A 23,070-nucleotide genomic window follows, 5' to 3' on the forward strand; every position below is an offset into this window, starting at 1 on the left:
ATGAAGCCTGACACATTTTGGAAGGATAGCTGTAGTGGCTGAGGGCAATGGTTACAGTTTGCCACACATAAAAAAGAAAAAAAATGTCCCCTAATGTTTTATGGGCAATTAGTCTGACAATTTCAAACACAGGAGAGCAATCCCTGGTAAGAAAACTGGCAGATTACAGGAAAATTGCTTTTTTGTGTCTGCTTGATGCCTTTAAGACAGATTTGCCCCTCTCCCTGTGATTTTCTGGGCTACAGTTTTATTATGAAAATGCCATTCATAGTATTGGTGCCCCCAGGAAAGTAAGCTGCAAAATTTCAGGATAGCGGCAGGAGCTAGGGAGTGATGTTGAATGGAGAAAAAATAGTAATCTGAGCTTCAGGCTTGTGCTCTGTTCAGCTGGTGCCAAAAGCCACAGAAACTAAGTGTAAGGATGATTTGAGTGGAGTGGATGGGTGGGCATGTGGTGCAGTCGGAAGGACTTGAATGTCCAGCTATTTACGAGCACAGAACAGACAGGAACATGGTGATACATAACTTAAACATGTCTCCCCAAAAGTCTAGCAGTCTGAAACAATCTTTGTGCCTTTGCCTGGATCACCCAGTTATACAGTAAGCTCAGCACTCTGCGATTACAAGCTGGAACTATTCATCACAAAAAATTCTTATTTACTCTCCACCTCTCTCTTCCCTGGTATTTTCCTCAGGTGGCAAGCTCAGAGAGGAACTTTTCAAATTTCAGAGGTATGCTGTTTGCAGCAGTTTTAAAACATCCAAATCTCTGAAGCACCACGTAGTGCTTGGGGCCTGAAGCACTTGAGAGAGATTCCACTTCAACTTAGACATGCCACAAATTTGCCTTAAGTTGGCTGCTTCCATTCTTGATTCATCCAAATCTTTTGTACACTCCTAGTACAACTTTTCCAACGTGATAGCACATGACACCAACCATCATAGATGTGGATATAGATGCATGTCACTGCTACAGTGCTTGTCAGATGTGTTTTGAGAGTAAGAATGGTGTAGATAATTGGTTCAGTTTACATTAAAAGGGGTAATTACTTAATTCTAACTTCCCGAACAATATGCAAACTGAAATGCAGCTGTATTTTAAAATTCACACTTCTCTGAATTTTGCAGTGCATTTCACCAGTTAGGTACTATATACAAAAATTCATTTAGTGTGATAAAGTGTGCATAAAAATGCACATATTTGTAAAAAAAAGCATACAAAAATGCATTATATTAGGAAGAATCACTTATAAAACTGTATACATTAAGTAAAATTACATAAAACATGTGTATAAGGGAAATACACACAAAAATAGTGATGAATTTTCATGAAGAATTGAAAATTTGCAAACTGATGTGAATTTGGAGGAATGAATTCAAGATTGGAAAAATGAGAAATGAGTGAAACTGACAGATTTGCCTGTTCCTGACTGAGGTAGTAGCACCTATACTGCTCTGTCATTTCTGTCTTGTGAATAGTCATCTATTAATTTAATGTATACCCCACACCCTTCATCCCAAAGGAGCCTATGAAATACACTTGCCAAGAAATGTCATGAACAGGAATCCTTTAAGAAGAAGATGTAGGCCAAGACCAAAGGGCACATAAAGAAGTCTGTAGAAATGTATCCCTTTCATGAGATTTTGTACATAACTTATTTAAAGACATTGGAAAACACTTGGAAGGCAGATAAATGGAGCATGAAGTTTTACAAGAGCACTGCTGCAAGTTCCATATGAGCCATTTTGTTAGAAAAGAATCAAACTGGAGTCGTTTGCCATTTACATGTTGGAAACGGTTAATATTTGTTCAGTGAAACACTGAAGTGTCTAATATAGGATTTAAGATAGCTGGTTAATTGAATGCGTATTCTTTGGCATAAATGCTGTATATATGTATTCATGTTACCTTCATCCTCATCAAAACATTTGAAAAAGACTGTGGCCATTGTGGTTTTTTCCCCCTGACATTCAAGAATTAAGCATACAGCATTCACTGAGTGGGGGAAGATGGGTAACTAAGGAAATAGTTCTGTGGGGGGAAGATTAAGCTTGTGATACAGTAGCTAAAAAATTACACCAAAAAGGCAGAAGGGAATCTACTGAAAATAGGTGCATTGTCTTGTGTTTATTGGTGTTTAGGACACAATTAACTAATAATGAAATCTTATGCATGTCTACTTAGAAGTAAGCCCCATTAAGTTGAATAGGGCTCACTCCCAGGCAAGTGGAAAAAGTAAAATAGTAAAAATTTCTAATATGTTAAGTAGGAATCCATCAATTCATTGTTTACTGTCACTTTGTATAGCATTATGTGCTTTCTTTTCTTATTAGCAGTATATTTGACATATACAGTGGTACCTTGGGTTACATACACTTCAGGTTACATACGCTTCAGGTTACAGACTCTGCTAACCCAGAAATATTACCTCAGGTTAAGAACCTTGCTTCAGGATGAGAACAGAAATTGTGCTCCAGCAGCGCGGCAGCAGCGGGAGGCCCCATTAGCTAAAGTGGTGCTTCAGGTTAAGAACAGTTTCAGGTTAAGAATGGACCTCCAGTGCTTAACCCAAGGTACCACTGTAGACTTAACTTTTTTTTAAAATCAACTTGTTTGTCTTAAAAGAATTTCAAGAAATATATTTTTTAAAAATCATACATCAAAATTATCACTTAAAGGAAGATAAACTTGAAAAGGAAATTCAGGAATTATGCATTTCCTACACAAAAAGCATATTTATTATCTAGTATAATTAAACAAGTCCCATACAGGAATTGATACAGGAAATGACACAACAACTGTTGCTGATGGGGATATTTGAAGATTTAGGTCTTTGGTAGATTTTTAAATTAATAATGGAATCAGTCCAGTGTAAGGGCTCTGTGCGTAATAAATGGAAAACAATGTGCTTCCTTTGTTTTCCCAAAGAGATAAATACAGTGGTACCTCGGGTTACAGACGCTTCAGGTTACAGACGCTCCAGGTTACAGACTCCGCTAACCCAGAAATAGTACCTTGGGTTAAGAACTTTGCTTCAGGATGAGAACAGAAATCGCGTGGTGACGGTGCGGCAGCAGTGGGAGGCCCCATTAGCTAAAGTGGTACCTCAGTATAAGAACCGTTTCAGATTAAGAATGGACCTCCAGAACAAATTAAGTTCTTAACCCGAGGTACCACTGTACTTGCAAGGCCACCAGATATGTTCATGACTTTGTCTGCAGGTGATCAGTGTTTTCTGAGTCATCTTTTTTGGTTGCTCCTCCAGTGGCTCAACCTTTTCGTATTTGATCTGAGTGTCTGCACTTCCATATATTGAGGATTGTGTTGACTAAAGATTTCAGCTGTTAAAAGTCTAATGAAGGAAAATCTAGCCAATTCAACACTAATCGGACTCTAATCAGTGAGCTTATGCTCACTGATGACTATTACAAGAGGGAAACATTTGAGTTTCCATGGTCTTATTGTCATGAAGGATTTTCTCCTACATTTGTAGGGCCAAGTTAATTTGTTTTTGTCAGTAGAGGAGGAAAGATTTCTCAACCTGATAAATTTGCTCACTTGAACTTTAGGCTGCTGCTACCTGTTTGGTTGTTACATTTTCACACACTTCCTTGAGGGATCTCGGGAAATATACAAAGTGTTCCCCACTTCGTTTTATTCTCAACAACATGGTTCTCCTCCTCCATCTTTTATCTTCACAACAACCCTGTGAGGATGGTTTGGTTGAGAGATGGTGACTGGCCCATGTTACTCAGTGAGCTTCATGACTGGGTAAGATTTGAAGCCTGATCTCTGTGGTCCTAGTCCTTCATTTTAACGATGGCATCTCTCAAGCAAAGAGAATCGTACCTAAAAGGTTAAGCTTTCCCCCAGGATTTAAGTCTAGGATTCTGTGTGCTCTCCAGAATGCAAGAAAGAAAAGCATAACTCTAAGGGAAAAAATGATTTTTCTAAACCCAGCAGTTTTTTCATAATGTCTGTTCCTTTGCTATGACTTATTATGACCATCCACACAATCATTTTGTCATAGTTGTTAAGTGACAGGATTTCATTGTTGGTAACAATATATGTTCTGTGGATGCACCAACATATCTCCAGCTCATCTGTTGATAGAGAATTTAATCAGGAATCTGTGGCCCTCAAAGATTGTTGGATGCCAAATCCCATCAGCCCAGTCAGAATGGTTAATGGCAGTGGACTGTATTAAGAGACACAGATTCCCCATCCATGTCATATGCGGTAAGGTTTGACTAGTCAACATACAAAAAACAGTTTCATTGAAGGTTTTGGTATCTTTCTGCCTTACAAAGCCCATATTAATAATATTAGTTGGACTATACAAGTTTTGGAGGGATTTATTGCTTAATATCTCAAAGGACACTTTAATATTGCATCAGTGGATTATTTTTGTGTGTGGTCTAGTAGTCTGGAATCAATCACAATGGTGCATTTCTCCATTTCAAAGCTGGCTCTTTCCCATTCACACAGCAGTAAAACTTTCATTCCTGTCCCTGATGGGTTGCAATATAAGACAGTAAACATATCATATCACAACACCTGAAATGTATATAGCCCATTCCCAGACCTAGGTCAGTGTATCACACAGAGAAAGAAGGAAATATTTCTGAAATTGCACTACTAAATCTTTTTAAAAACACACCTTTTGGAAATTGTATAGACACTTGGGATATTACTTTAAATTATGGCAAAGTTCAAATGGTGGGCAAAGCGCTGTTAAAACAGCTGTAGGGTAACAAAAATATAATATATCACAACAAGGTCATCAATATAGATATATGTTTGCCATTAACTAAGAAGCATGATCACGCCTACTAGTTGCTTTGGATAAATGTTATACTGAGGAAAGGCAAAATATCAGCAGGGGCTCCCAACATATATTTCCCATAGAGCAACCCTTTAAATGTTGTGGGATCAAAGAACCTCAGTAGGTTCTAGGCTAAAGGTAAAGGAACCCTGACCATTAGGTCCAGTCGTGACCAACTCTGGGGTTGCGGCGCTCATCTCGCTTTATTGGCTGAGGGAGCCAGTGTACAGCCTCCGGGTCATGTGGCCAGCATGACTAAGCTGCTTCTGGCGAACCAGAGCAGCGCACGGAAATGCTGTTTACCTTTCTGCCGGAGCGGTACCTATTTATCTACTTGCACTCTGACTTGCTTTTGAACTGCTAGGTTGGCAGAAGCAGGGACCAAACAGCGGGAGCTCACTCCCTTGCAGGGATTCAAACCGCCGACCTTCTGATGGGCAAGTCCTAGGCTCTGTGGTTTAGCCCACAGTGCCACCCGCGTCCCTAGGTTCTAGGCTACTGCCTAGTATATTGAATGAATAGCCTACAGATGCTTGATGCTCCATGTGTACATCACCATAATCTAAACCAATTTACTTATGTGTGAGCTAGTTTTAGAGAACACAATGGGGCTTTACCCTAAGTGTACGTATGTAGGCCTTTAGCATCAATGGTTATAGACGATTCAATTAAAAATATATATAATCTGAAGGGCCCTAGGTTCCTAAGAGCACTAGCAACCTGTTAGTTCAATAGCAATAGTTCAGCAGAAGGGCAATTGAATAACAAGATAGGTGAACGGCAGCAGATCAATTTAATGCTAATGATCCGACTGGTTAGTGACAGTTGAGTCAATCATTTCATTAAATTCCTAAAGCCTCTTTTCAGTGTCCTAGCTGCCTGCCTGCATAACATTATTCACTCATTACTCCTGCTCCCTTGCAACCGCCACAGTTAGTATGTCTGGACACACCAAAGATGGTGCTAATAATATTTGTGCGGCAGTCGTTGCATACTTAAATAAGTCTTTTTGCGATCTTGGTATATCCACTCCTGTAATATCTAGTAGGAAAGCTTCTGGCTTTTTAACAAACATTATTTTAAACATCTTCTTCAATTCATTATATATCATTTCCCAGTACTTCTTAACAATTTTGCAATCCCACCACATATGAAAAAAATGTCCCTTCTGCTGATTTACATTTCCAACACTTACTTTCTTTATTTTTATACATTTTTGCTAATTTTACTGGAGTTAACTCCAGAAATAATTAAGACCAACAGGACACAGCTGACTTCCCATAGTCAGCTTCAGATTCTTGGGCCTGGGGTATAGCAGCAATGACTGTATTGTCTTGACGTTTGTCTTATACTAAGCGCCGAGGGCAGTCATTCTGTGAGTAGGACTACACCTCAAAATTCAGAATGTGCCCATTGGTCCAAAAAGGTTGGCAACCCCTGTAGAGCATGGGCCAATATCTTGGCTGAGTCACTTTCATAAGGGGAAACTTCCAATTGCCAAGGCAACCTGCCAAACTTTCCTTCCATAAGTGCTGATGGCAAAGCATTGAACAGAAATGATCTCCTGTGTCCAGGACTATTTAATGTTGCTAAATACCTAGCAGGTAGATAATCATTGCTAGCTGGATTCCAAAATTGTGGCAGAATATAGGGTAAAGGTAAAGGGATCCCTGACCATTAAGTCCAGTCTCGAATGACTCTGGGGTTGCGGCACTCATCTCGCTTTATTGGCCAAGGGTGCCGGCGTACGGCTTCCGGGTCATGTGGCCAGCATGACTAAGCCGCTTCTGGCGAACCAGAGCAGCGCACGGAAACACCGTTTACCTTCCCGCCAGAGCGGTACCTATTTATCTACTTGCACTTTGACGTGCTTTCGAGCTGCTAGGTTGGCAGGAGCTGGGACCGAACAACAGGATCTCACCCCATCGCGGGGATTTAAACCGCCGACCTTCTGATTAGCAAGTCCTAGGCTCTGTGGTTTAACCCACAGCGCCATAGGGTAGTGAAAAGCTATTGTTGCAAATTTTCTTATCAAAGTTTGTTAACAAATTTCAGACCTAAGCAAGTGTAATTATATAATAATAATAATAATAATAATAATAATAATAATAATAATAATAATAATAAATTTATTTATGCCCCACCCATTTGGTGGGGTATACTCTGGGCGGCTCCCAGCAGATGTCATCAATAAATATCTAGTGGGGAATGCATGCGTAATGGAAAGATCTCTTTCTCTAACACACTCTGATTCATTTACTAGCCAGAGAAGAGTACTGATCAGGATACAAAGGATCCTGAGGCTCAGTTCCCCATGTTGACTCCAGCTTCTTCTTTCACCATCTGATTGTTCAGCCTTCTTGAAGCAGTTCCATGCTTGGTTCACCACTGCCAACCCACTTCTGGAAGGTAGACAGAGGTGCACGAAACAATGCTCATCTACTTCATATTTGTGTCTGAGAATCCTACAAACATTCTGTGAGCTTATCCCAAATGAACTTCAAGTCCAAGACTTTGAAGGTCGGCTGTCACTGTTAATAGCAATGTCAATCACTGCAATGTCAAAGGAAAATGTGAACGTCCAATTATCTTTCTCTGTGAAGTTCTAAGACTTGAAGGATGTGATAGCAAGTACTTATGAGGCACTGAGAGGTGTGCTATCAGGGAAGTGGGAGAGAGAAAGAAAATAATTTAGAGTTCAGTTCCACTTAGTTATGAGTTATGACATATTGCATGATAATCTCTTTTTCCAATATGCCTTAAAGAAGTGGCTGTCGAGACCAAACATTTGCACATCTGTTCAAACTGTTCTGCAGAAGAGCATTAAAGTAAGGACTCCATCCTTGTGCAATTTTGACATTTTGAGACAATGTGCAAAAATTTGGGTCTAAGTCCTTGATATATGAAACAATGTGCAAAAAAGGGGGGTCTAAGTCCTTGATATATTACTCTTTTGCTGCAAGTTGTTTATCCTCCAACCTGATATATGGTTAAGTACTTCCCGCTCCAAAAGGATTCCACTTTGTGTATGCCCGGCCAAGCTCAGTGCTAAAACTCATTGAAACTCCCTTGACACAAGCTCTCTCTTTTTTAACCCAGTTACATAACAGTTGCCCTCCTTCTGATCAGACACAAAAGAAACAGAAGAGTGAATACTGTTTCCAGGATTCAATCAGAATAATGTACAGGGTCCCCCCCCCCAATGTGGAGGATTCATTCTGGAGCCCTGTGCACATAAGTGAAATTGCATAAAATGGGGAGCAGCCTCTAAAAAGCTTCTGTATGTCCATTTTTTCCTGGCTTTCTAGCTCTCTCTCCTGCTGTCTTCTGCTTAAATTGGGCACTTCTGTAAAATAAAGGAAATGTTCCCAGGAAAGGGAGCACTTTCTACTAGCATGAGGACAGGTGACCAGCCTTGTGGTCTGCATATTTTGCACTGATCTCATGTTGTACTCTTTCAGTGACGCTGCATTTAGGGCAGTGTGGGCTGTTCCCCTGTAAAAGGGCAATAAGCTTAGGAGCACTTCTATAGGCTTGGTTTTGGGACAGCTTATTGCGAGTTGCAACTCAGAAAGCAGTATGCAGTAATCAGTACTAGCTGTACCAAAAGGAATTATTGTGAAAATAAGAAACTGCAGCTTTCTCATATAGCAGATAGTTGTTGCTGTCATTGCTATTATTATTATTATTATTATTATTATTATTATTATTATTATTATTATTATTTTGCCATTTCAACCTATGCTTTCCAATGAAGATCCACACACACACACAGAAAGAGAGAGAGAGAGAGAAATTGTATCTTCTTTTATGGTCTACTTGATACATGCTTATTGTTGTAATCCTTTCATAGGTTCATTTCTTTTGAACTGTAATGGGAGGAGGATCTATGCAACTTCCAGCTCCTTAGAACACAGGTTTATGCAATCATAAACTGGGGCTTAATAACCTTAAGGAATTGGGAACCAAATATGATATTATCCACATACCTCTCATCAGTATAGCTCATCAGTACTGAAATTCTAGCTTTTTGTAACTGTACTGAGACCACTTTATTCCAAGGCATTCAAAGCTGGATTTCAAATTCATCTCTCTTCCATCTTTATTGGTTTTGTTTTACTCTTCAAATTATGGACCACAGCTCTCACTATGATGATAACTACCTGGTACTTTGGAGAAGAGCTGTCAGTTTTAGAAAGCTCTTTTCCCAGATGCAGGATGAAGCAGAGTCATTCCATTGTATGCAGAACTGTCTGTATCTGTGTCACATGGAAGCAGAAGGCAACCTGCTGAAGGGTTATTATCTTGTTTGACAGCACAGTTCTTTCAGACCTTTTTACTCATCAGCATCAATGTTTGGAGCCGGCAGCAAACATCTGTCTGAGACACGTCATGCTGTTTATTGGCAGCCACAACTGCACAAATAAAACATAGGCCTTCTGTGTTTGGAATGGTCACTCACCAGAGTACTTATCTTGTGTTTAAAGCAGTACATTGTATCAACCACTTTACTTAGTGCATGGAGCAGCTCGTTCCTTTGCAGAAAGTAGAATCTGATTTTCAGTATGGCTCTTGTAACTATGTCAAGCTAGTGTTGGTGTTTTGAGAGTGAGACTTTTCTTGGCCAAAGAAAGAACAAATTCCTTTTTGTACATATGGCAGTTTTAGCAAGTGACCCCCCCCCCCTCTTTTCATAAATGTGTTTCATCATTATTTAGTTGAGAAAACGAACTTTAGAAACACAAACACCAAACCATTAGCAGATGGTTTCTTGATCTTAAGTGTTTGCAACTGTGTTTTTGCCTGTAATGTTGGCAAAAGCGAATGTGGAGGAAATACCACAAAGACAAGCTAGACCTCGTTTGGGCAATGGTAGAGGTGAAGAGATCATTTTCCTACCACTGTTGCATCTTCTTAGGGCAAAGCAGTGGAACTTTAATGGACAGGCAGGCATCTGTTTCATACGGCTCATATGGGGAGATGGTGGTGTCCTTGTTGTGATCAGGTCGTAGTACAACTTGCTGTTAAAGTCACTCACATCCATTCCAAGTTGGACTGCAGAGTTAGAGATGTGGTTTCTAATCATTCATATGGTTTCTTCTTGTTCTAAACATGCATATGGTTCTTTACAGCTTATGCCACGTGAGATGTGGTCAGGATTCTTGGAAAAGTGAGATGGACCACTTGCGCTATCCTGCAAGCTGATTAAATTTTGGGACTAGCATCTTGGTTGCTGAAAGTTAAAAATGCCTCTTTACAAAAGGGTGAGATTCCAGCAAACATCTGACCTGGTTTGGGGTTCATATCTACCTTGGTCACCTTGGTGTATGGGCTTTGCTGGAAGAAGGGAGAGGGAGACTGTTAACCTGCTGATACTTCTGCTAATTCTTATCTTGCTAATTCTTCTGGATCTCTCTGTACATTCCTTGAGCCACAGGTTTAGGTGGCAGTTGGCTTCTGAGCCCAATTCAAAGTGCTGGTCTTGAGTATCTGAGACCAGTTCATCTCAAGAAACATATGTCTCCGTATGAAGCAGCACGGGTGATACCCTCAACACTTGAGACCACGTTGTTTGCTGTGCTACTGTCTGAAGTATAGTAGGCAGGGACATGAAACAGGGCTTTCTTGAAGTGCTAGAATGCCTTTCCTAGAGAGACTGATATGCTGATATGCTTCTTGCATTTACGTATGCTGCCAAGCTTGCCTTTTAACTAACGCCTTTGATCAGAATTGTCTGCTGTGCTGTGTAAAGCTTTTCACTATTTTATCTCTGCTTTTTTGTGTGCCTTCTCTTTTTTTTTAAGCCTCACTGTTCAGTTTTTATTGTCTGTTTAAACTTTTATCATCATCAGTCATCCTGAGGGCCAACCATGGAAAGATGAAATATACATGTTATAGCAAATAAGGAAAGAAGTAAATAATGTGGCTGCAATAATAACACTTTTAACATAATAGGGAATCATAGAGTTGTAGAGTTGGAAGGGACCCAAATGGTTATCTAGCCCAAACCCCTGCAATGCATTGGTATTATGGCAATCATAGGTTGGATCCAGACTTAGCCATGCTTAGAGTAGATCTGCTGAAACTAATGGGGCTTAAGTAAACCATGATTAACTCTAGATCCAACCCATTGTATGTGCCATTATTGTATATGTGCTTCAAACATTGCACATAAAGGGTAGGAGAGTTGTAATTTCCATTACAGTGGTACCTCGGGTTACATACACTTCAGGTTACATACACTTCAGGTTACATACACTTCAGGTTACAGACTCCGCTAACCCTGAAATATTACCTTGGGTTAAGAACTTTGCTTCAGGATGAGAACAGAAATCATGCAGCGGTGGCACAGTGGCAGCAGGAGGCCCCATTAGCTAAAGTGGTGCTTCAGGTTAAGAACAGTTCTGGCTAAGAACAGACCTCCAGAATGAATTAAGTTCTTAACCCGAGGTACCACTGTAAATAATTTCAATTCTTACAGAGGAAAGGTAAGGTTAGAAAATGAACTTGAACAGGAGCCTCTGAATGGTGAAATTGGTTATATATTTCCCACATGCAAGTTCCTTGCCTAGTGTTACAATGCCATGTTAAAACAGAATGCACAGCTCATGCTTACTTCCTCTTCCGTGCCTCTTGGTGCTCAAGGTGGTACTCATGGGATTATGCAGGTGGCGCTGTAGTCTAAACCATTGAGCCTCTTGGGCTTGCTAATCAGAAGGTTAGCAGTTTGAATCCCCATGATGGAGTGAGCTCCCGTTGCTCTGTCCCAGCTCCTGCCAACCTAGCAGTTTGAAAGTACACCATTGCAAGTACATAAACGGGTACCGCTGCAGTGGGAAGGTAAACTGTGTTTCTGTGCACTCTGGTTTCCGTCATGGTGTTCCGTTGTGCTAGAAGCAGTTTAGTCATGTTGGTCACGTGACCCGGAAGGCTGTCTGTGGACAAACACTGGCTCCCTTGGCCTGAAAGCGAAGATGAGCCCCATAGTCGTCTTTAACTGAACCGTCCAGGGGTCCTTTACCTTTTTTACATCATTTCATGCTCTCAGTAACCTAATGAAGTAGGTTAGGCAGATAGATAGTGTTTGGCCCAAGATGCTGAGCTGAACCCAGGTCTCTCTGCTCCAAGTCTAACTCTGGCTCTTACGGCTTGAATGAGAGAGCAGAAGAATTTACTGCTTCGCATACATTTACATTCTTCTAAAAACATCCTCCCTCTGCCTAATCTAGTGGGTTTTTGTTTCCTTTTAATTTTTATTTTTTAAGGCTCTTTTCTTGTCTGTAGTGCAGTTAATAGTCTCTCATTATTATAATTCCTAACTGCTACGTTGTGGGAGTATTACATTTTTTGTCAGTTTAAAATTGCTGTGGCCTGAAACAAATCTGCAGTGAAACATCTGTCTTGCCATTTTTGTATAGTTTCAAAGATGGGGGGAAATATAATAAAATCCCCTATGGTTTCAATTGCTCTCCTAACAAGCTGCTACAGAAGAAAATGGTAAAATAACAAGCTGTCACAAAGGGAAATTTACAAATGAAACTTGAGGAACTATTTCCTAATATTTACTCTTCTCCATGGGGTGAAACACTTCCCTTTGAAATGCAGACACTGAAAGCATTTGCTGCCTTTCACCGTGTTTGCTTCTTTTCTTGGCAATGACATGAGCTTGCACAGAAAAAAAGATGACAATGTCAGCTACAGAAAAATAAATAAATAAATAAGTAAATAAAGTGCAAGTCTATTCCTAGCCTATCAGAAAACAATTAAGATTGTCTAATAAGTGGATGAGTCAAAATTTAATACAACACACATAACATTTTGGGTAAACTTCAGGTATCTTCAGCTTCTGGCTTTCATTACTCCCCATCATTGCCTATGAACATTGAAAAAACCAGGGTCCTCTTTTGCTACAAAATGTGGCTTCCAGAATTATGCGCCTGCTCTGGTTTTAATAACAGCACCGAGAGCTCGGGGTCCTTTGATACTGAGACTGCAATCACCTAACCAATTATTCCAGAATAATCTTACTGATTTCAGTGGAGTTTCTCAAGGTTATGCAAAACTGCCCAGTTATATAGCTGCTAACCCCATCTCTTGGCCTGAACTGCTCATCCAAGTAAGGGTTTGTGTAGAAGATTACTATGCACGTATTCAGGAAAAAAGAAGATATAGGGAAGTCCAGCAGAGCTCATTTGCAAAGCCATCTTTAAAATGATCTAATGGAGAGCTGGGGCTGAGTCGTTCTACTGCTTAACAAAATCAACCAGAATGTTGTCATACTTGTTGCATTTGGATGTCACAGTGTGGTCTGTATCTCCTGACATTTGCACCAGAGGATAGAGGAGCGTAGGAAAGAGGGATTGAAGGCAAAAGCTCAAAAGGCCTCGGTTAATTACTGAGTTAACTTCTTAGAACTTGCTCACTAGGAGCACTCCATGATGCTACTGCTATGGACCTGCCAGTGAAGTCTGTGGCTGAGCAAGCGACTTGAATCTGGGTTTCCCACCACTGGTCCAATGCTCTATCTGCTACACCTGTCTGCTCAGATAACCAGTGTGCTGGCTTTCCATTTGGTAATTTGAATCCTGGATGCAGTGGTTATTCCTGACTATGCCTGCCTTGTAGATGTGTTTGTTGATGCAAACTTATTTTTCCCTTTATGTTCTGTTTCTGTTTTGAAGCAGTTGCAGTCATGGTCTATTGCTCTGGACCAGCTTTACTAGTGTACAGGATTGTAAGCCAACATGTAGCTGGTTGTCTGCATTTTCATTTAGCTTGTCAATATTCCTCAAGTGGCTAACACAAGTACAGTATGTAGGGGATGGCAGGCTAGTGAAAATATGAGCTGTGCTATTTGCAACGTGGTAGTATACTGAATCCATAAATGGCTTGGATGATATTTCATAACTTTGGATAATATATGCCTGTTGCATACTTTTAAGTGTGAGACAAGACAATTCAGTTGGGTTTGCTGGAGGAAGGATACCTTCGGAAGCCATTTTTAATGAACCAATTTGCTTTATTTTGTAGATTAACATGTCACACTTGGCAGTTCCCCATTGCCTTGCAAAAGTGCATACACAACACATCACAAAGAATCACAGAAATGGGAAAATAGATTTAAATTGGCAGACAGCATTGTCACCTTGTCATGCTTTGTATCAATTAATGACAATTGGCCAGGCAATTTACAACTTTATAGAAATTCTGTTCTCTCTGCATACTAATATTAATTTAATTGTGCATTGTGTGGAGTGATTTGCATGTAGAATGGCATTCTGAGATTATCTGAACAACCATACCATACCACTATGTAAATGAAGCATTGGCAGAGAGCCAGTTGAAGCCATTTCTTTTTAAGGACTTAGGCCACTCTCATTTGGTAATTTGCCTGGATACACTGAAGACACGGTTTCTTATTCTATCTTGAAATCTGTTTTGAAATCTCTATTATCTATAGATTGATTGATCTATTAATGTATTGTGATTGAGACTCTCTCTCTCTCTCTCTTTCTCTCAGCAAAGCAACAGCTCCTTATATTTCCAGCATGTGTGCCCACATTTAGAACTCTGAAGCTGGCAGGAAGCAGTAGATGGCAATTTGGAACAGCTAGATGGTTAGAATGGAAAGAGTTTAAGTGCCAGCTCCCATGCAGTTCCTATGCTCCTGCTTGTGCTGTCCTTTCCTTGGTGTTGGTTATTTTGCTTTTCAAATGAACTGGGGTGTGTGTGTGTGTGTGGATGTTGCACAGATCTACATGTAATATCTAGTTTGGCCCTTAAACTGAGGAGATATTGAACTCATCTGTCACTGCAGAGGCAAGCACATACATTTATTTCCATATTGTGGTGATGTCAAACTGTTTGCTCCAAGAAAATGAAAAATAGTGGAATATTTTACTTGTTGCTTTGGAATTTGCTTTCAGCTCCATTTAGCATTGTTTGGTTTGACAGGCTGTGAAGTTTTCTGCTGTTCTTCTGTCCTCCACACATTGTCATTTGCATGCTGAATCCCCCAGCAATAAATTCACATGCCCATCACTGCTCCACTCCATGACTAGAATTCACTCTCTCAGGTGCTCAGGATGGACGAGGATCTCTGTGCTGCTGTCAGAACTGTTCTTTGTAACCAGGCATTTTTCATACCTGAGGGTATATAGTAAACTTCGTTTGGGTCCAGGATGCATCTTATTCCTTGGCTTCCTTCAGCTTGGTTAACCTAAGACAAAATAGAGAGTGGCACATTAGCAGACTTGTTACACAAGTCATTCGCATAGTCACAGATAATATCAGTGAACCACTCGGGAGCCAGAAGTGCAATTCTGTAGCTCGTAGCATAACAAAAAAGTTATTTATTAAGGCAAATATAGAGCTATCAAAAGCATTTTCGAAAAATAAAACTCACACAGCACTTGACTTGGATAAGAACGTATAGTCCAGGGTTTGAACAAGACAGCATATCAAGCTTTGTTTAGTAACCATAGTTCTTTATCTCAGGAGTGTTTTTATTAAGCCATTTAGATTACCAGGTATCTGCAGTTACAATACTAAGTGAGGAAGCACTTTCTTTTATCTGTCTTGAACCTTTTCAACATTCGGCTTCATTGGATATATCTGGGTTCCAGTTTATAAGAGAGGGTGAAATTATGTCATGCCTAATTTTATAAACTTCTACCATGTCTTCTCCTACTCACTTTTTCTGTAAACCCAAAAGCTCAAAAAGCTGCATTCTTTCCTCATAGGGTAGTTGGTCCACCCTTTGCCATTATCTGAACCTTTTTCCAATTCTACAATATCCTTTGGGAGGTGAGGTGAGGAGAGGTGACCAGAGATGTCCACAGTATTCCAAGTGTGGTTGTACCATAGATTTGTATAATGGTATCATGATATCAGCAATTTTATTTTTAGTTCCCTTCCTAAGGGTCTCTGCCATGGAATTCACCTGTTTCACAGCTGCCCCACATACAGCTGTGTTGGCATCTTCATTGAGTTATTCATTATGGCCCAAACGTCTCTTGGGACGCGGGTGGCGCTGTGGTCTAAACCACACAGCCTAGGGGTTGCCGAATTCTGGGGTTTACGAAATGGTAATTGCTGGGGGTGAAACCTGCCTTGAAAGCCACAGACCTTCAGAGGGAGCTGTCCAGCAATCATGGTTGAGCTGTTACACTCAGGATGGCTTCAGAAGTCTCCTTAGCATTCTCACCTCCAGGAAACTGTCATGAGCTGAAGAGAAATAGAATACCGTTTCCAGACCATCCGTTGTCTTTACAAGATTGTATATTCCTGTTTTTGTTTCTTTGTATTTGTTTTATTGTTTTATTTGTATTATTTGTTGACCCTACCTTAGATCTTGCCTGCTCTGACACTCACAAGCTGCACCTAGGCTGGGTCAGTTCTCATTTCAACTTCAAAAGTGTCAGACTTGGGCTTTGCAAGATCAGCAGGTGGCACATTCCAACACAGGTACTCTAGCTCAACACCCACCCATCCTCACATGCTAATTGTTTCATTTTTGCTGTGATACTTCCCTCCCATCCCCACACATTGCCGGTTTCGTATTGCCACACTAAATGAGCTCCTTGAGTGAGAATAGAAGCTGTCATATTATAGCGAGAGGTCTTATTTCTTTATTTACTTATGGCATTTATATTTTTGTGTGCTTCACTGCTGTCACCAGTCTGCATTTCATTTCCTCCTGCACTGTAGCCTTGCTTCAGCCTGGTTTTCCCGTTCATCATTCTGCACTATCTAAATAACTGGCTTCTCCTGCTCACCATTCCCAGCCAACTATCCTACTCCTGCCAATACAAGAACTGCCAGGCCTGGAGCCATGGGCTTGACAGAGGAGCTATTCACTTAGGAAGGAAAGGTTAAAACTGGAGCCAGGATACAAATTGCAGAAACAGCAGAAGTGGTGCCCACAAGCCAGCTAAGGTAAGGAGGTGGATAAAAGGTGCACCAGCTAGCAGCTGGGCAGTAATTTCTTATTCTAAGCCTGCCACCTGCCGATTTGATGAGCACCTCTGCAATTCCTTCATTCAAGTTGTTCATAAAATGGTTGGACAACAGCAGGCTCAGGACACAACCCTGCAGCACCCCACTTGTCAGTTTTTGTTTGGCCAGTCAACCAGCTACAATGACCGCTCCCCGCTTAAAATGGGGGGCGCCCTTTGCGTGGACGCACGCAGCCCCTGGATCTGGAGCAGCTCCAACAGCATAGGCTTGGCTTTGCCTTCCCTCAGGTGGGATACCTGGAGGTCTCCACCTACCTCAGTCAGTTGTCCAATCCCACCTGGGGGAAGCGTTGCCAAGGAGACCAGGCCAAGTAGGGGAGGGATTACCTGCCCACACAATAGAGGGAGGATCTTACCTGGGAATCCTCAATTGACTCCAGAGCTTCTCCCACCCTACCCACCCTCAGTTAATGTCTTATTTTGCAGGTTAACTTTTCTTCAAAGGTATGCGGGCGCTGCTACGTTAAGGTCGCTGTTAAAGGGCCGGAAAGGAATTTCCCTGCATTGGCAGGTTTCGCCTTTCCTGTAGCATAACGTCACAACTTTGGCGGCATCAGGCCTTGGGTGGAATCCTTTTGTCCATCTTCCTCTTTGCGGCGGCGATACCAGTGTTCCCCGTTAAAGGGGTTTCTGAAGGGAGGCTTTGACCGTACGCAGAAAGGTCGTCATTGCTCTCCCCTGCGGCGGCGTAACGGGGGCCTCTATCTCTGCTTGAACATATGTTCTCCAGAGCCGGCCCATCCCCCCCCACTGGATAACCCTGATGCTCCCTAGGTCCCCGGCTGGGGACTGGGGAGGGAGAACGCCCAATGCCTGAGCCAAGGTCTACCCACATTTGAAATTTAATAAAGTTGTGGCCAATTTAATCCCATAGCACATTGTCTTGAGTCGTTATTCCACATGACGGGGGGGACTGCTCGGGATCTGGGGACTCCGCCTGTCCACGCAAATTGACCTGCTAGTTACCTCACTCTGGGCCTCCCCCTCAAAATGCCCTCACAAACGCCCCTGTTTACAAGTCCATGTCATGAGCTCCCAGAGGCTACAATCAGCTAAACAGAACTGCTGCTGACTTGAGTTGTTCTGTGTACTGAATCCACAGCTATGGCTTTGGGGAACCCCTCCCCCATTGAAACCTAATGGGGAAGCAAGATAGGTTGGATAGTTAGTGTTGTGAGCCTATGCTCAGGATATGTATGCATACACAAAACCATATGAATTAAAGACACCATCTTCATTAAAAGAAATTGAACCCTGGATAAGTGCTGGAATTCCTGAATTCTCTTGCCTCTCAGAGTTTGGGGCGTACACAACAATATTATAAATGTATAACAGATAAACCAGGGACTACGTAGTGGGATAGACAAAAATGATATAGAAGCAAAAGGAGTTTGAGTTTACAGTTTGGCTCTTCATCCAGCTTGAATTATGTTCTGTTAAACAGTATTTTTAAATCAACAGATCTGCCACGAAAAAGAAACGCACAAAGGTGTATTTAATAGTAACAAAATAAAAAGCTTGTTTATGAAAATGAGCTTTTAATTGCTTCTCTGGGACTAAAGCAAATTGGAAGTTATGAAAAGTATTTATGTTCAAACTGACTTAATTAGTTTTCGCTTGCTGTAGAGTCAAAAGTGCAATGAAATTATCAGAGTTTTCTAGATGTATCCTGCAAAACAACAAAAATTGCTTTGTGAATTGAAATGAAATGTAGAGATCTTGCCCCTTTGGAAATGCACTCTAATAATGCCCTAAATATATTTTATAACATATGCTATGTATCATAATGTGCTAGGTCTAGCACTGTTGAATGCCTGGCACATCTTGAGAAATGTCCTCTGGAATTATCTTCTTTTCTAATCTATGGGGGTGTGAGCAAGTGAGAAAATTGGTGGTTGCCTGAAAAGACCTAATATTTCAGTAACTTCATTTCTTGTGATTCTTAGAGGTCATGATGTGGGTTGGGAGCTCTGATAATAACTGTGGCAGATGCAAGGCAGAGGTAAAAGGATTCCTCTTTCACACATGTGCACTGGTCTCAGATCAGAGAAAAAAGGGAAATCAGACTGGTGTTCAGGAAAATATGTACGAAAATTGGATAAGCTGTGCATGCATGTGAGATCATGGAATGGAGAGATGTGAAAAGAGGTTTCTGTCCCAAACTTGGAAGCGGAGGGCATTTGTGTGTGTGTGCAGAATTAAATCTGTATTTACTACTGTATTGCTTCTGATAGTACTGCAGTAGGCAAAACTGGATCTTCTTGGGTACATGTTTGTGAATCAGTCCTAAGATAAACGACATGCCAAGATTCTGTAGTTTTAATTTAATTTTGGTACAATTTTAATTCTGAATTGATACAAGAAGATTTAATTGGGAAGTTTCCAGATCCTTAGCACAAACACTAAATTAAATGCTATGCTGTGTAATTGCCCGTGGTATGTTTCTAAGATGAATGGGTGTTTCTTGTCAAGGGTGCTCAGAGTTCTCACAAGGTAAGGAGGCAGTCAATTATTCTTCTTTGTTGCTTTAAAGAATAGAATAGCACGAAACCAACAGTTCCTTGTGTGTTTGTACAAAACGTTCCTCTTTTACCCAGTACCATTCTGAACACAAATAAGGATCTGCTGGATCTTTCAAGGATGCAGTGGTTAGATCTTACCAGGTCCCACAGCTTTGGTGAAGGAGATGCATCCCATATAGATGAGCATAAAAGACGACTTAGGGCAAGATTTGCTCCTGCAGTCTGAAAAGACTATTTTAGACCATTTTAGACTGCATAGTTTATCTACTATGAAGAAATCTACCCAACTCTAAACTGATTTCATCCGTATTTAGCATGCATGAGTTGCAAACATGCTCATTTGAAGAAAAATGGGGTGTTCCAAGATGAGGAAGGGTGGCATTGAGCAGAATGGTAGCAGATATGGCTGACATGTGGTAGAAAGCTGGCTGAGGAGACGGATAAACCTGTGAAGATTTTTTTTTTTTAATGTTCAAATGAACTTTTTTGGGGGAAAGGACTGTACACAAGCATGTATCTCCACAGCATGGGTTTTGAGCAAGATCAGGAAGCTCAGGCACAGACCGGCTGCAAGTCTTCTTGTCAAGCAGAAATTACAACAGGAAACAATGAATAAATCCTGCTCTTACTGGTGTGCCTGAAGCAGAAAATGCCCTCCCACCTATGGATCCCTACAGAAACCACTCCAAAAATATTAGAGGGTGAAGGGTAGATTCTGTCAACAATATCGCAATGATGGATGTTGCTCCCTTCCACAACTCCCGTCTGCAGGTATTTCATGATTTTCCATCTACTTGCTTCCTTGTTCTCTTCAGGCTATATGTAGGTGGTGTGGGAGGATCCTAGTTTTGTTTTATTGTAGAACTCCACATCCTGGACTGATTTAGGTTGTGTGAGAAAGTTCCAGTATTAATATTCTGGCTTCAGTTTATAGGCCAGGGGTGGGAAACCTCAGGCCCAGGGACCAAAAATGGCCATTCAGGACTCTGGATCGCAGAACTCCAAGCCACATACCCCCTCACTTGCCCTTGATTTGCACTCTGGGTGTTTTTGCTTGGCCGGAATGTATCCTTGAACTCTGATAATGCCTCTTGGTTGCCTTGATGGACAATAGAGGTGTGTGTGTGTGTGTGTGTGTGTGTGTGTGTGTGTAGAAACTAGCCTATTGTACAACACACAGAACGTTACATCTATAGCTCTGCCCACATTTGCCTCTCACCCTGCCAGTCACCGGCATGCGGGCCTCAGGCGGTTGCTGAGAAGGTTCGAAAGGTTCTCCACTCCTGTTACAGACTGATGTGGCATTGCACTTTAGTGTTACTGAGGCTGCTTCACACACCCTGCCTACTTTACTAGTATGTATTGAGGCCCGTCCCTTCACTATTGCACACAGGCATTGAGAAGACATTAGTGGAGGATGATACATTAGTTAACGTACAGTCCACACTTTGCAAATGGAAGTACCTATATTCTGTCCCTGACCCTGGCATCTCCAAAGAAAACGCCCCTGAAGAAGGCTGCTTTACAGAGCTTTACAGAGCTACTAACTGTTGGCAGATTTTATGCTAACCTAGAGGTGGATCAGGTGGCGCTGTGGGTTAAACCACAGAGCCTAGAACTTGCCGATCAGAAGGTCAGCGGTTCGAATCCCCACGACGGGGTGAGCTCCCATTGCTCGGTCCCTGCTCCTGCCAACCTAGCAGTTCGAAAGCACGTCAAAGTGCAAGTAGATAAATAGGTACCGCTCCGGCGGGAAGGTAAACGGTGTTTCTGTGCATTGCTCTGGTTCGCCAGAAGCGGCACAGTCATGCTGGCCACATGACCCGGAAGCTGTACGTTGGCTCCCTCGGCTAGTAAAGTGAGATGAGTGCCGCAACCCCAGAGTCAGCCACGACTGGACCTAATGGTCAGGGGTCCCTTTACCTTTAGAGGTGGATCAGTAGTCTGACGGTGTAGGACTACTTCATATAGCATAGGTGGATTTCCCCATACACAGTGCCACAGAGACAGAATAATCTGCACCTAACAGACATTTCCTTACCTTACCACACAGCAATTAAAACAGGGGTCACTAACCTTGCTTTTTTAGCTTGAGGGCTGTATTGGGAAGATGCAGGCCGTTGGTGGTGTGTGACTCTCACACATACACACACAGCAGAAAGCACACACATTATTTTTTTTAAATCAACCTTGGCTTTTAAAAACAAGCAAGACAGCGCTTCTACATTTGTGCGTATATGTGTACGAGGAGGGACAATCAAGCCTCCCCCCTCCCCCCTTTCCCAAATAGATGAACAATAGCACTTCCCACAGTCTGACTGCGCACAGCCTCATCTTCTAGATCACGCCTTTCAATTTCTCAGGAGACAAGCTCACAACATTTTGGAAGTGGAGGGTGCGGGGAGCCAATCAGCAGCTGTTGCTGGTGAGGAGAGGAGATCAAACGGGAAGCAAAAAAAATAGCAATCTCTCAGCCTTTCCTTTGCCATGAATAAGGCAAGAGGCTGAAAGGACAGGCACCCACCCCCGTCCCCCGTCAGGAAGACACCAGGTGCTCATCTCCCCAGCTGCACATCCTCATCCGTTCTGTTCCACTTGGGAAGTATGCACGAAAGAAATGGATAGTGGCTTTTTAATGTGTAATGTTTATTATATTTTATGTATATTGCAAGCTGCCCAGAGTGGCTGGGGCAATCCAGTCAGATGGGTGGGGTACAATATTATTATTATTATTATTATTATTATTATTATTATTATTATTATTATTATTAATTTAGTGGCTGCTTCCCTTTCCTCTTGTTCTCATCCTCTCTGGGCACTACAGCAGGGAGAACTGGATCCATTATGAGCAGCTCCCTCCCTCTGGTGCAGCACAGAGAAAGGGGAGGGGAGGTTTGGGCCATCCAGATCTTGTTGTACTACAATTCTCATAATCCCAGGCTGGCTGGGGTCTGATGAAAGATGGAGCCCAACAACATTTCAAGGGCCACAGCCAGTTCCCCCATCCCTGGCCCAGAATGTTAGTTATGGAAGGAACAGCCTCTTCCTTCTTACCCGTACTCTCCCTTGGGGTGGGGTGTGTGTGCAGTGGTTGGAACTGGGTCCAAAACCCCAATCCTGCCATCCTCACCACCCAGCGAGAGAGGGGGGCCTGCCTTCTTTTGCCAACAGGCTCCCTCTGGATGGCATCTGCTGGACTCAGCCCTTCTTGCTTCAATCCCATAAGGCAGAGGACATGTGAGCAGAGGGAGCTTTCCGGGGGGAAGAGGGCAAGTGGGCAATTATCAAGGGCAGTAGTAGCAACCATTGTTTGCCCAGCCCTCTGCTTGCCTTCACTTGTGGGCAGCATGGTGGGAAGGGTTGGGCTCCTTGGACAGAATCCCAACCATTGTGCCAACCAGTCTATACCACAGGCCCAACAGCAGGAGAATGAGCCAGTGAGGAGGCACAAGTGGCTGCTTACAGTTTCTCTAATAGGTAGTACCATGGCCCCAATCCCTCCTGCTGCAGTGCCTAGAGAGAGCGTGAACAAGACTGTGGAGGTGGGACCAGCAGGCTTCCCTGGAAGTGGCAGAGCTCAGAGGAAGAGGGATAAAGGAAGCAGCCTTAAACCAACTCAAATGCTAGATCCATCTAACTCAGACACATCAGCACTGACTGGCAGGGGCTAATCCAGATTCCAGGTGGGTATCTCTCCACCTGAGG

This window comes from Podarcis melisellensis (genome assembly GCF_964234715.1).
Source record: "Podarcis melisellensis genome assembly, chromosome: 4".
NCBI classification, from domain to species: Eukaryota; Metazoa; Chordata; class Lepidosauria; order Squamata; family Lacertidae; genus Podarcis; species Podarcis melisellensis.